Source organism: Pogona vitticeps, chromosome 4 (genome assembly GCF_051106095.1).
Source record: "Pogona vitticeps strain Pit_001003342236 chromosome 4, PviZW2.1, whole genome shotgun sequence".
Taxonomy (NCBI): domain Eukaryota; kingdom Metazoa; phylum Chordata; class Lepidosauria; order Squamata; family Agamidae; genus Pogona; species Pogona vitticeps.
The window spans coordinates 10,588,914-10,601,011 of NC_135786.1; the positions used below are offsets into that span (position 1 = coordinate 10,588,914).

A 12,098-nucleotide genomic window follows, 5' to 3' on the forward strand; every position below is an offset into this window, starting at 1 on the left:
AATGTTACATATAACTCAACATTCCTCCTTTCACGTTTTCCCTCCTGCTCTTCTTCTTCCTCCTCCTTCTCTGACGTTACATACTTGAAATCCACTCAGTTTTTCATTTGTATTTTCACCTATCCAATGAAGTATAATGTTAGAAAGATTCTGTTTACCACCGTTTCGGTTGCCACACTATGTTCTAGGAATGTATTGTGAGCATGAACTGGTATTACTGCACACTCACTGTATGTTGCCCTGTAATGTGCTGAACAATGAAAGTCTGTATCATCCTCATGTGCTACCATGTCAATTATGGCATCCCTTTCCAGGTAGAGACTCCTGACCATTCCCTTCTTTTGGGGGTGCCTTGAGACTGTGTTGTTTGCCCAAGGCCACAGAGGCTGGCTCTACTCACAGAAGGCACAGTGGGGAATCAAACTCCCAGTCTCTGGCTCGGCAGCCAGTAACCTAAACCACTGAACTATTCAACCAGTCAAAAATCTATATTCTTAGGCATCCTTCAGACTCGAGAGACTATGATAACATGCTCTGTATCGAGGACTTGGAATAGCGTCTAGTGTGGCTGAAAAGGCCAATTCGAGAGTGACAATCCCTTCCACACTGAAGACAAATACAATCTGTCCCCTGTCCAGCTCCCTGATTTTGCTGCTTCCGGGACTGCCTATTTGCCTCGGCCTGCTGGTCAAGGGTCTCTTCAAATTGGGAGAGGCCGTGATGCACTGCCTGCCAAAATCTATATAAATCGAACTATATTCTATGATATCACTGCATTGTGTCACTTGGGGGGGGAGGACAAGCGGCATGTTTTACTTCCTCGGCATCAGAAAAAAATGCATGCTTTTAGAAAAATTGTAAATTGGGGAGACGGATTGTGATGGGAGCATTCTCCTTGCAATAGGAAGCAATATATGGTCTAAATCAAGCTTTTTCTCCTTGATCAACCTATTTGTATAAGCTGGCCCCAAGGGTACTATTCCTAGAGGGCTATCAAAACATGTTCCGTGTATTTAACTGACATTCATCAGTATTTAATGGCTAGTGAATTACCCGATAGGCTGGGTTTGGAGCCTTGCTGTTGATACGATCTCAAAGAGTTGAAGACACAAAGTCAATATTGGTCCTGCTTTTGTTGGTGAGGCTGCCATACATTTGAGCTTTCAGGATCTTTTGTACAGACAGACTGAAGAATCTGAAAGGTGACACTCCACTCAAATACAAAAGAAAGCAAATAACTTCAGTTTGAATAGTCATTTCAAGGGTTTTTAAGAGAATTGCTGATATCCTGTGGTTGAATGTTAACTCAAACTTTCAGGGACCAGAGTTTGTGATGGCTTGTGAAGTCCAAGTGAAATCATTTTAATGTGAAAAGTATTTGGTGTCCGTTAACATTTCTTCATTTTGATAATGTGGCTATGGTGCAGAGTGAATTGACAGTGGTTCATTCAAACCTATTGTATAATGCAGGTTAGTAGAGCACGGTCTTATTCTTCATTTGAAGTTTGCTTGGTGTTTTAAGTATAACATAGAGTGAATTGTGAAATCATTGCCAAGAAAATATTTTTAAAATCAATATTTAAATCAGTAAATTAAACAGAGTGATCAGCAGGTATGTTGAGTATAACTATTGGATTTAGACAAAGGATTTATATTGTGCAATGGTACATAAAACTGCAAATCAAGAACAACAAAACAACACAGCATGAAACTACCAAATAAATGTACAACAGCTATAAAAATTACCTTATGTTTCACGTAACCTGCTGGGCTGATTATGATTTTTAATTTTTAGGTTAAAATGGTATCTCTGATATATAATGTATATATACGTCAAATAGAAAATATACGGCCGAAGAGCCCGAAAAACCCAGAACAACCAGAAAATATATAAATTACTCTGGTCAGAATCTGTTTGTTAACTTAACACTGGCATAAGTTTAGTGGTGTAATTTGCAGCAGCAAATTGGCCCTAGTTAATAAGTTGCTATTTGGACCCTTCTTTGTACACCAGCTCATGTGACTGGTACATGGCAAGGGATACAAGCAGTGACTTGTTAACTAGTGGCAATTTGCTCCTACATGCACCATTGTACTTCTGCCAGTGTAAACTAGAGCCCGGTACCGGGCTGTGGCCTTGGCAAGACTGGTCCATGGAGACAGATCTCCTCCCCCCTGCACGCAGTCCGCCCACATGCACCCACGATTCACCCGCATGCACGCCCTGCCCACCCGTGCATGTGAGCATGCAGCCTGCCCACTCACGAGTGTGCCCTGCCCATCCACGCATGCACACAAGTGTGCCCTGTCCACCCGCAAACACACCCTGGCCACCCACGCATACACGAACGTGCTCCCCCTCAACCATAAGCACACCCCGCCCACCCATGCATGCGCGAGTGTGCACCCTGCCCATCTGCGAGTGCGCTCCACCCACTCACAAGTGTGGGGGTGCCCTGCCCCTCCATGGACCCCCGCCCCCCCAGCTGGTCCATGGTTTGGAAAAGGTTGGGAACCAGTGAACTAGAGAAAATTCTGGCCACTGTAGTGTAGGTAAACCTGCCCCACAAGTGTATTTGCAGGGGGACGGGAAATACTAAATAAAATGTGTTAGCCTTTCAGGGTATTAAAAGCCGTTTCATCATGTTTGCTGCAGCACAAAAGGTAGCTAATTATTTAAGAAAAGAGAAGGAAATTGGGCAAAATCTTATTCATGCTAACATAACATAAAGTTACACTGGAGAAAATGTGCCGAGCATTATGCTTGGCAACAAGGAATTGTGCTGTTCAATTAGTTGTACATCCCTAGTATGAACGATTGCACAAAGTGTTGGTGGAAGTGCTTTGCAGATAGCACCTCGCAACAGAGTTTTGTCCAATATTTCTACACACCAGGTGAAGATGCTTACACATTCATATTTAACCTGTAAACGTTACAACTGATCACCACATTACAACATTCCTGTGTGCTTGGCCAGTTTAGGGCTTGTTCTGTTGAGAATCCTTCTATCTGAAAAAGGTTCTCCCAAGAGAGAAGACTGGATAGCGTTTTCTTCTTGAAAGTGAGCAGCATATTAAAAGGGATGATTTTAAGGTGCTTTTCACAGTTCTGTGATCTGTCATTGTAGGTGTTTGAGTCCAATCTGAAATTTAGGAATATAGCTTGCTTAGGAATTCCCTTTTCATTTTGAAGCAGGCAGCTTCATTTCAAAACTCCTTAGTTAAATATTTAAACAAGGCTCTAGTCTATGAGGGGAGAAGGGCAGCTTTCTTAAATGGGGACCTGAAGATGGGAGAGAGCTGTTCTATGCCTGAAATGTACATTGAATCTGGCAAGCAAAACTGCTAGTGGGAACTGGGGCTTCCAGTCTCTTGTTGAATAGAACAAGCAGAGGAGGCAGTATGCAATGTAAGCAGTTTCTCTCTTTGGAATGCAGAGCGTTGGACATTCATCTCAAAAGTATGATCATGACAGTGCAGCATTTAAAGTGTTATTGTATCCCAGAAGGCTTGGCTATAAACTTGCTATATCATTCCGATCGGTTTCTGATACGTTCCAGCCGAGCATGGGAAAAGTTGTCTTCTGAATTACAGCTCTCAGAATTCCCCAGCCAGCTCTCTTAACCAGATATGGAATTGTAGAGATAAAAATAAACAAAAAAGAGTAGAAGACCCAAGTTCTGAGTTACAGTATAGCTTTCTATAATTGACAAATGTGTTATGGAAGCCAAAGTCAAGATCATCCTCAGTATTGTATTTCTGATTACTACGTATGGATGTTAAAGCTAGACAGTAAAGAAAGCAGACAAAAAAACCCCAAATTGAATCATTTGAAGTATAGCGCTGAAGAAGAGCTTTGCAGATACCATGGACAAGCAGAGAGACAAATAGTTAGATCCTAGATAAAATCAAGCCTGAGCTCTAGGATGATGAAACCATGTGAAATGGTGGCTCTCATACTTTGGGAGCACCCTGAGAAGATAAGACTTGCTGGAAAAGATTATAATGCTAGAAAGACTTGAAGGCAGCAGAAAAAGAAGAAGACCAAATATGTAATGGATTGATTCCATAAAGGCAACTTGTCTGAATTTACAATTACTGAGCAGGGCTGTTAATGATAGGACATTTTGGAGGTCATTCATTCATTGAATTCCACAAGTTGGTATACAACAACAACAACAACAACAACAACAACAACAGTTTATAGCAATTGTTAAATGCTATATATATAATGTATATATCAAAACTTAGTCTGTGGCTAGAGGCATGGTAGCCTCCTTATGTTCTTTTTCTCCAGTAAAACTGATGTGTTAGAATTCTGCTTGCAATGCAGACTAGGTATTGAAATTTTGAATGACTGCAGAGTGTGTTTTTTGCTTATAAGATTTGCACACCAAATTCTCTGGAAAAAGACTGAATGCTGTAGGAGTGTCAGTCACTAATCCTATCCTCTAGTATTTCAAGAATAACCCAGTTAATTGATTTCTTCATTTTGGGTTAAATCTTGTGGAAGGGAGGGAGACCCCCAGATAATTCTTCACTTTGGGTCAAGCTCTTCTGGTGGAAAGGAATTACTGTACTTTTGCAGCTTAAAGGAATATCAGTTGAAATTAGGTTATAAGAGGCCATACATGAGTACTATGATGAAAGAAAAAAAGAACATACAAAATCTTCTTTGATAGGACATAGTCTTTTAAAATTGTTGGAGTACTTGGGAAGGGCAGTGCTTCTGAAACAATGGGTAGAATCCTGTTGGTATTTATATACGATTTGCATAAATTTGTTGTAGCTAATTGACAAGGTCTGTCGTTTTTCCATTATTTGAGTTCTACTACACCTATGACAACCTCTATCTTTCCCTATAATGAGATAGATTGGCCAAAATCCTGTTGCTCACGTCCTCGTAGGTAGCAAGGGTTATGTCAACACCAATGGCAAATTACCGCTAATTAAAAGCAATTTGTGGTGCATACATAATCCAGTGGAATCTCATGCAGCTCGAAGTAACCAAGGAAAGCCTTTAATTGTTGGTGATTTGTGGACACTGATGATATCATTGCTGCTACATTCACAGAATTGTGGAAGATAATTCCAACCATTATTTGATACATTTAGTTGTGTGTATTACTGTATTTCACTCCACCTGTCTATCAGACAAGTCTCAAGGCATTTAAAAGCAGCAAATCAGTTATTTCCCCCCACCTTTTCTTGAAAGCACTGTGTCTGCTGCTTGCCAAAAGAAGACCAGCAACTAGATGGACAGAGAAGCCATTCTAGAAGGTGTGTCCCATGGCTGAACTATGGTAGTTTAAAAGAAGCCCGGTTCCATATTCCTGTGTGCTCCATTTCACATGATTAGGGGCAGAGCCAGTCATCAGAGCTCCAGGCATCGATCAAGCAGATTTGTATAGAAAGCAGTGGAAGTCCTTCAGATAGTCTGCTCCCTAACCAATGTCACACCCTAAGTTTTTCAAATATAGAACATTCAAATCAGAATTTTGATTTGAATGTAGAGACAAATAGGTAATGAGTGAAATAGCGCTACGTTCATATGGTCTGTTTTTTTTCCCTTCACACTAGAACTGGTCTTGTCTTCTGGAACTCTTGAAACAATATGTTCATTGCAAGGAGCCGGAGGTCATGTTGGAGAAGGAGCTGGAAGACATTTATTAATAATATCAGTGCTTGGAAGAATTATAGAAGATTACATCCTAGTTTGGTTAGTTACCTGCCAGTGTAACCAATCACGGTGACAACTTATCACGGTTGTCACCACTTGTCATCACAATACTTATTAATATTTCTTATGGTCTAGAGCACTGGTTCTTAACCTTGGGTTACTCAGGAGTTTTGGACTGCAACTCCCAGAAGCCTTCACCACCAACTGTGCTGGCTGGGGTTTCTGGGAGTTGCAGTTCAAAAACATCCGAGTAACAAAGGTTAAGAACTACTGGTCTAGAGTCCAGAGCAAATGGATAGGTGTGGTCCTTCGCACTTTTTATGTTGGGACCAATGGAAACAAATGAAGGCCGGAACTGTGTTGGCGTTTACTGTGGAAGGGCAGTTACCCCAGCCATCTTTGCATTTTATGCACAACAAGCGGTCTGTAAAACACATGGTGCTGGTTTAATTGCCCTCCTTTACCCTGTAACTCCATCAGGATTCTGGTGTCACCTATCCTGGCTTTAGATTTCCCCTTCAGTTTTGCGGAGGTTTTTTTCCTGCAGAATTATCCTGTTGTCAAATTTAAAATTATTATTAAATCTTTCCATAACAGTTTTCAATGTGCGGACTGCTTGGGAACCCTTGTGTCGTTCACCCTCACAGCCAGTCAGTGAATGAGGCTGCTATTATTCCCATTTAACAAGCTGTCCCTTTTATTCATGCCCTTTGCTATTGCCGGCCCATCTGTCTTGAGTAGCATTAAAACCCACAAATAAAGAAGCAAAAAAAAAAAAGTATTGAAATTCCTGATAAATGAATGACAACCTTGAAAAAAGGAAAACAGAGGTGTGTGTGTGGGGGTAAATAAAGAAATCTAAAGGGTCTGGCCACCCAGGTTGAGTAATTTATATAATAGACTTAAATCATGTATCAAATGGCTGTGATGGCTGGAAGTTTACAGTTGTCTGGCAGAGGAGGTCAAGAAGCAGTATAATTGAATGGGAAGGTGCTGTGTGAGATTATCTTGAGTAGGGAGGATGTTGTAATTGTTCTAGCTTAGCTGCATCCCTTTGTGTATTATCTCCGAAAGCATAGAATCATAGAAAAGTAAAGTTGGAAGGGGCCTACAAGGCCATCTAGTCCAACCCCCTGCTCAAGGCAGGAATACAATCAAAGCAGATCCGCCAGGTGATTATCTTAGTTTTTCTTGAATGCCTCCAGTGTTGGAGCACTCATCAACTCTCAAGGTCACTGGTTCCACTGTTGTACGACCCTTAACAGTTAGGAAATTTTTCCTGATATTCAACTGAAATTCGGCTTCCTGCACTCTGGGGTGATCGAGAACAGATCTTGCCCCTCCTCTGTATGACAGCCTTTCAAATATTTGAAAAGTGCTCTCCTATCTCCCCTCAATCTTCTTTTCTCAAGGATAAACATGACAAATTCTTTGAGTCTCTCCTCACAAGGTTTGGCTTCCAGCCCCCTGATCATCCTTGTCACCCTCCTCTGAACTTGTTCCAATTTGTTAGCATCCTTCTTGATGTGTGGTGTCCAGAAGTGGACACAGTACTCAAGGTGAGGCCTAACCAATGCTGAATAGCACCTTGCAGGATTTGGAAACTATACTTCTATTAATACATCCTAAAACATCAGAGTGAGGTGTCAAGAGTAGAGACTCCTGCTCTCATGTTGGCTCTACATGCCAACATGAAATCTGATTGTCCAAGATTCTTAGTTGTCTGTAGGGATTTCACATGAGCAGGAGTTTCTCTTCGTCAAGTCTTCAGGCAAGTTGCTTTCCATGTAAAGAAAATGGCAACAGAGACGGAAGGAGGAGTTGCTTCTCTCTAATTACACTGATAAAAGTTGGATGGGTAACAACTAAATAGGACTGTTCTGATTCGAAAGCTGTTCATGTGGAGGAAGCAATGAGAGAGAGGTCATGTTATGACCTGGAAGATACAGTAGCCTGGTGTTTGGCAATACTGGTAAAAACAGAGAAAAATAGTTGAGAAACTATCAATTGGGTATCCTAACAATTTTTTTTCCTGATATATCTCTTCATAACTTCATTTTAAATAGATATTAAACATTTAATTTTGGCACAAGTTGAATGGGCTTCTTTATGTTGCATATATTTAGTTGGGTCTATTTTCAGTAGTTCTACACAGGGTTGCCACAGAATCTTTTCTTAATTAAAAAAAAATCAGATTGAAAGCTTCAGAATAACAGATGTTGGACAACGTCTCTAGAGATGGTAAGCTTTTGTGTCCAAGAGGACTATGCATCCTTTCCTGGTGGCCAGCTGTCCCTTCCTCTGTGTCAAAAGATTTTAAATCCTTGCAAGGATCCAAAAACTCAGTTTAGAATAAAATAACTGATTCATCTTTTGCAGTCATGTTCACAGGTCACTATTAACCCTTTTACTAAGCAAGAAACAAATTGGGCCTTATGATAATTTGGGTTCTTGTGACATAATTCTGGAAATCCTCCAGTGAACATACTTTGCAGTAGCAAGCTGCTCACTTATCAGAAGGCAATGAAACAATGGCTGTGATCCAGCTGGAGAGGGAGAATGTGATATTTGTAGCCCAGTCGTGAGCAGCAGAATGCTGTACTGTGGAAGAGGAAGGTGTGGCTGCAGAAGACTTTTCATGTGTTTCTAACTTTTCATTATGGTGCACCAAATGAGACAAAGATTAGAGGTAACTGGAGTTCCACACGTGGGTAGCATAAGGTTATTTTGTCTTTTAATATACATTTGTTGTTTATTATTTAACTTGAAAGGGAAGGATTTCAGCAAGGTATGATGAAGCTTCTTCAGAGCTGTTATTCTTCTCTTGGCACATACATTTCAGGGTGTTGTTTTCTAGCAGGTTGGACTTCATGCCACCATATGCCATGTAGCTGGTGGGCAGATAAAAAGTTGTTTTGCTCCTTCTTAGGGGACACGTGTGCCAGTGTGGGTTTCTTCCTGAAGAACATTAGTTTCTTGTGTTGTTGTTTCACATAGGGATGTGGTGGCACTGTGGGTTAAACCGCAAAAGCCTCTGTGCTGCAGGGTCAGAAGACCAGCAGTCGTAAGATCGAATCCACACGATGGAGCGAGCTCCCATCACTTGTCCCAGCTCCTGCCAACCTAGCAGTTTGAAAGCATGTAAATGCGAGTAGATAAATAGGGACCACCTCGGTGGGAAGGTAAACAGCGTTCCGTGTATAGCCGCACTAGCCACATGACAACGGAAACTGTCTTCAGACAAACGCTGGCTCTATGGCTTGGAAACGGGGATGAGCACCACGCCCTAGAGTTGGGCACGACTGGACTAAATGGCAAGGCGAACCTTTATCTGTTGTTTCACAGAAGGAAATGAGAGAAAGATTAATACGACTGCCGAATCCTAAGAAATTGCTCGCTTGCTCCCTTGCTCGTTTCATTTATATACTGTCCCAGTAGTGCCACAGCACTGTTCTGAGCAGTTTACAATGTAAAATGCAACAGAACAAACAAAATGGAATACAATCATAGAACAGGACAGAATGGAACAGTGTAATAATAGAATAATAAAAACATAAAATAAAGAGACAAGGGAAATTATATCAGAATTAAGCCAAATAATCTTGCTGGAAGATAATAATATGAGGAAATACACCACAGTCAGAGAACTATGATACTCTTTTAGCACAGAGGTAGGTGTGTTCTAAGGAATATCCAACAGCTGGCTCTTTTCCAGCCCTCTGACATTGTCTCATGTGAAGGTGAATCCAGGCCAAACCACCACAGAACTGTTTTTGTGATGTCAGCATTACATGGTAAGCTGCATGAAAAGAAACGCTTGGGGGTCTTGGAAAGAGACTACAAAAGGGTGTTCATGCTAGAGCTTGCTTGCAGTTAAGCAGTATTAATGGGGAAGGCACAGATGGGAGGGGAGGGATTGCTGGGTGTGGATTATCCTGGAGATGCAGTCATTTGATAGTCCATGCATAGACTGGGAGCATGATTCTGGCAGTACATTATATCTTGAGTAGGTTGCCAACAGCCAAGTAATAAAAATAATAATAAAAGATCTGAGGCACCAAATGGTTTCAAATACTTTGTCATTCAAAGGGGAAAATAGTGAAAGCTCTCTGTGTGTGCTGTTATTCTGTAGAAAAACAGAATGAAGGTCCACTGAGGGAGGCGCTAAATATTGATTTTAGTTTTCAGTATAAAACTGAAGATATTATTTAGTCCTTATGGTCGTGCAGCTATGCATATTGCCCCTTATGGTTAAACTGCCGTACTGCAGGTAAAACTCTGCTCATGACCTGGTAGCCAGCTGAGGTTCAGTCAGCCTTCCATCCTTCTGAAAGCCATGGAGAGGCAATGCGTAGCCTGCATAACTAAACTGCCCAGAGAGTGCTTTAAGCACTATGGGGTGGAATAGAAACAACACACTTTTAGCTAAAATGCCAGAAGAAACAGAAGTTGAATAAATGGCCAGGTGTGACATTTCAGTGTTTTTGCTTAGCTCTGCCCCATAATAGCACCTCCATGATGAATAAAACCAGAATAAATTGTGCAGAATAGTAGGAACAATACATTATCCAAAATAATAAAAATAGGCAATATGTAATTATTTATACATGCTGTACAACTGAGATTTTAAAAAAATCCCAGAATAAATGTAGCCTTCTGTTGTGGTCTTATTTCTGTTTTAGATGACTTCAGTTACTGTTTAGGTATCTCTCTTTTCTCATACTAAAGAGACAGATGCAACATCTCGAACACAGACAGAAGTAGTGCAATTTAGATGAAATAAAGGTGGTGTTTGTCAGCAACTTTCAGAAGAAGAAAAAAGAAGCTCGTTTTTTTCCCCTCCAGGGTTCAGTTTAATGTCGTTTCCCTTAGTGATTGCAATAAACCCGTGTTCTCTATAGAAAAGAATCATTTGTCTTGCTCCTTACAGCGCCTATTTAGTTTCCTAATAGCCACCCACAGTTGAGACAGTTCAAGAAGAGCTTTTCCACAGAAACCATTGTGGCATAATCTGTTAACTTGGATTTTGGCTCCTCTTTTTAGGATTAGTTGTCAGTGGCAAGGACTGTACTGCTCCCTTCTTTTGAAAGAGAAAATGGGGGTCCCAGGATGAAACGGTTTCCAGTTTCTGAATTCTCGTAATTCTACATGGCATGTGTTATACTGCACACTGAAGCCGGAAAGAGTACGGAGTGTGGGGCAAACATGCCATATGAATTATTATGAAATTCTTCTATCTGGGAAGAGTAGGCTTTTGCAAGATGCTTGTGAATGTACCATCTACTATTTGTTTGTTTGTTTGTTTGTTTGTTTGTTTGTTTGTTTGTTTGTTTGTTTGTTTATTTATTTATTTATTTATTTATTTATTTATTTATTTATTTATTTATTTATTTATTTATATCCCGCCCACCTAGTCAATTGACCACTCTGGGCGGCTAACAACACATAAAAATAAAACAATTTAAAATATAACAACAATATACAGCATTGGTAATCAATTGTTCAAGATGGAAAAAAATTTTTAGAAAAAAAATCAAATAGTGGCTGGAGGGAAGGTCTGCTTAAACAGCCAGCTTTTCAACTGGCTTTTGAAAATGCCCAGCGAAGGGGCCATACGGATCTCAGGAGGGAGTTTATTCCAAAGGATTTTTACAGATAGCATGTTCTGCCTAATTAGAATGCAAATTGCTATCTTTCTATACTGTTCTTTTCTCCGTCTCCTGCTCTTTTTCTCTTCTAATGTTGGAAACACTGCTGTTCCCCTTGGAGGTCTTTCCTCAGGCAACTTTCCACATGACTCCCAGGATATCCCTAATTTTGTACCTTCACAATTCAGTCAAAATACCCATCCTTTTCCAAGCTCAACTACCCTTGTCTTTTGAACCGTCTTCAGCAGCAAAGAGGAGATTGGGTTCCTCATGCCTCCAGGTCTCGATGGGGCTCCTTCCCCCTTCAAAATATAGATGTATGTAAAACAAACTGGAAAAGCCTGTTTACTAATGTAGAGCTTTAGACTCTACATCGTAAACCAAGGCTTTTAATGAGCCAGTTGGCTATGCTTAAGATCAAATAGCAATTTAATACTGAGGCATAATTAATAATTTAATTTTTGAAAAGACCCTGTAACTCTGAGCTAGTTATATCAAACTTATCAATTCTGAAACATAGTTCAAGTATTTACTCCTCAACATTCAGCCACAGAATCCTGAGAGGGTAAGGCTGTTCTTTTCCCTTCTGCCCTTTTCTGGATTTTAAAACTCTGAAGCAGCAGTTCTTAACCTTTTCTTTACCATAGACCGCCTTTAAATATCTTTTGTTACCACAGATCACCAAGATTTAACTCAAGATTTTAAACTCTAAAGCGCATCAAATATTTATTTAAAGTTTCTTATGAAACAGTCTCAGGGACAGAGCCTTC

At 40.5% G+C, this 12,098-nt stretch overlaps 1 protein-coding gene across 4 annotated transcripts in view; it reads left to right on the plus strand.

Moving 5' to 3' along the window:
• The window catches only part of LAMA5 (laminin subunit alpha 5), a 200,949-nt gene that overhangs the window by 14,988 nt on the left and 173,863 nt on the right, over positions 1-12,098 (plus strand). The window lies entirely within an intron of this gene.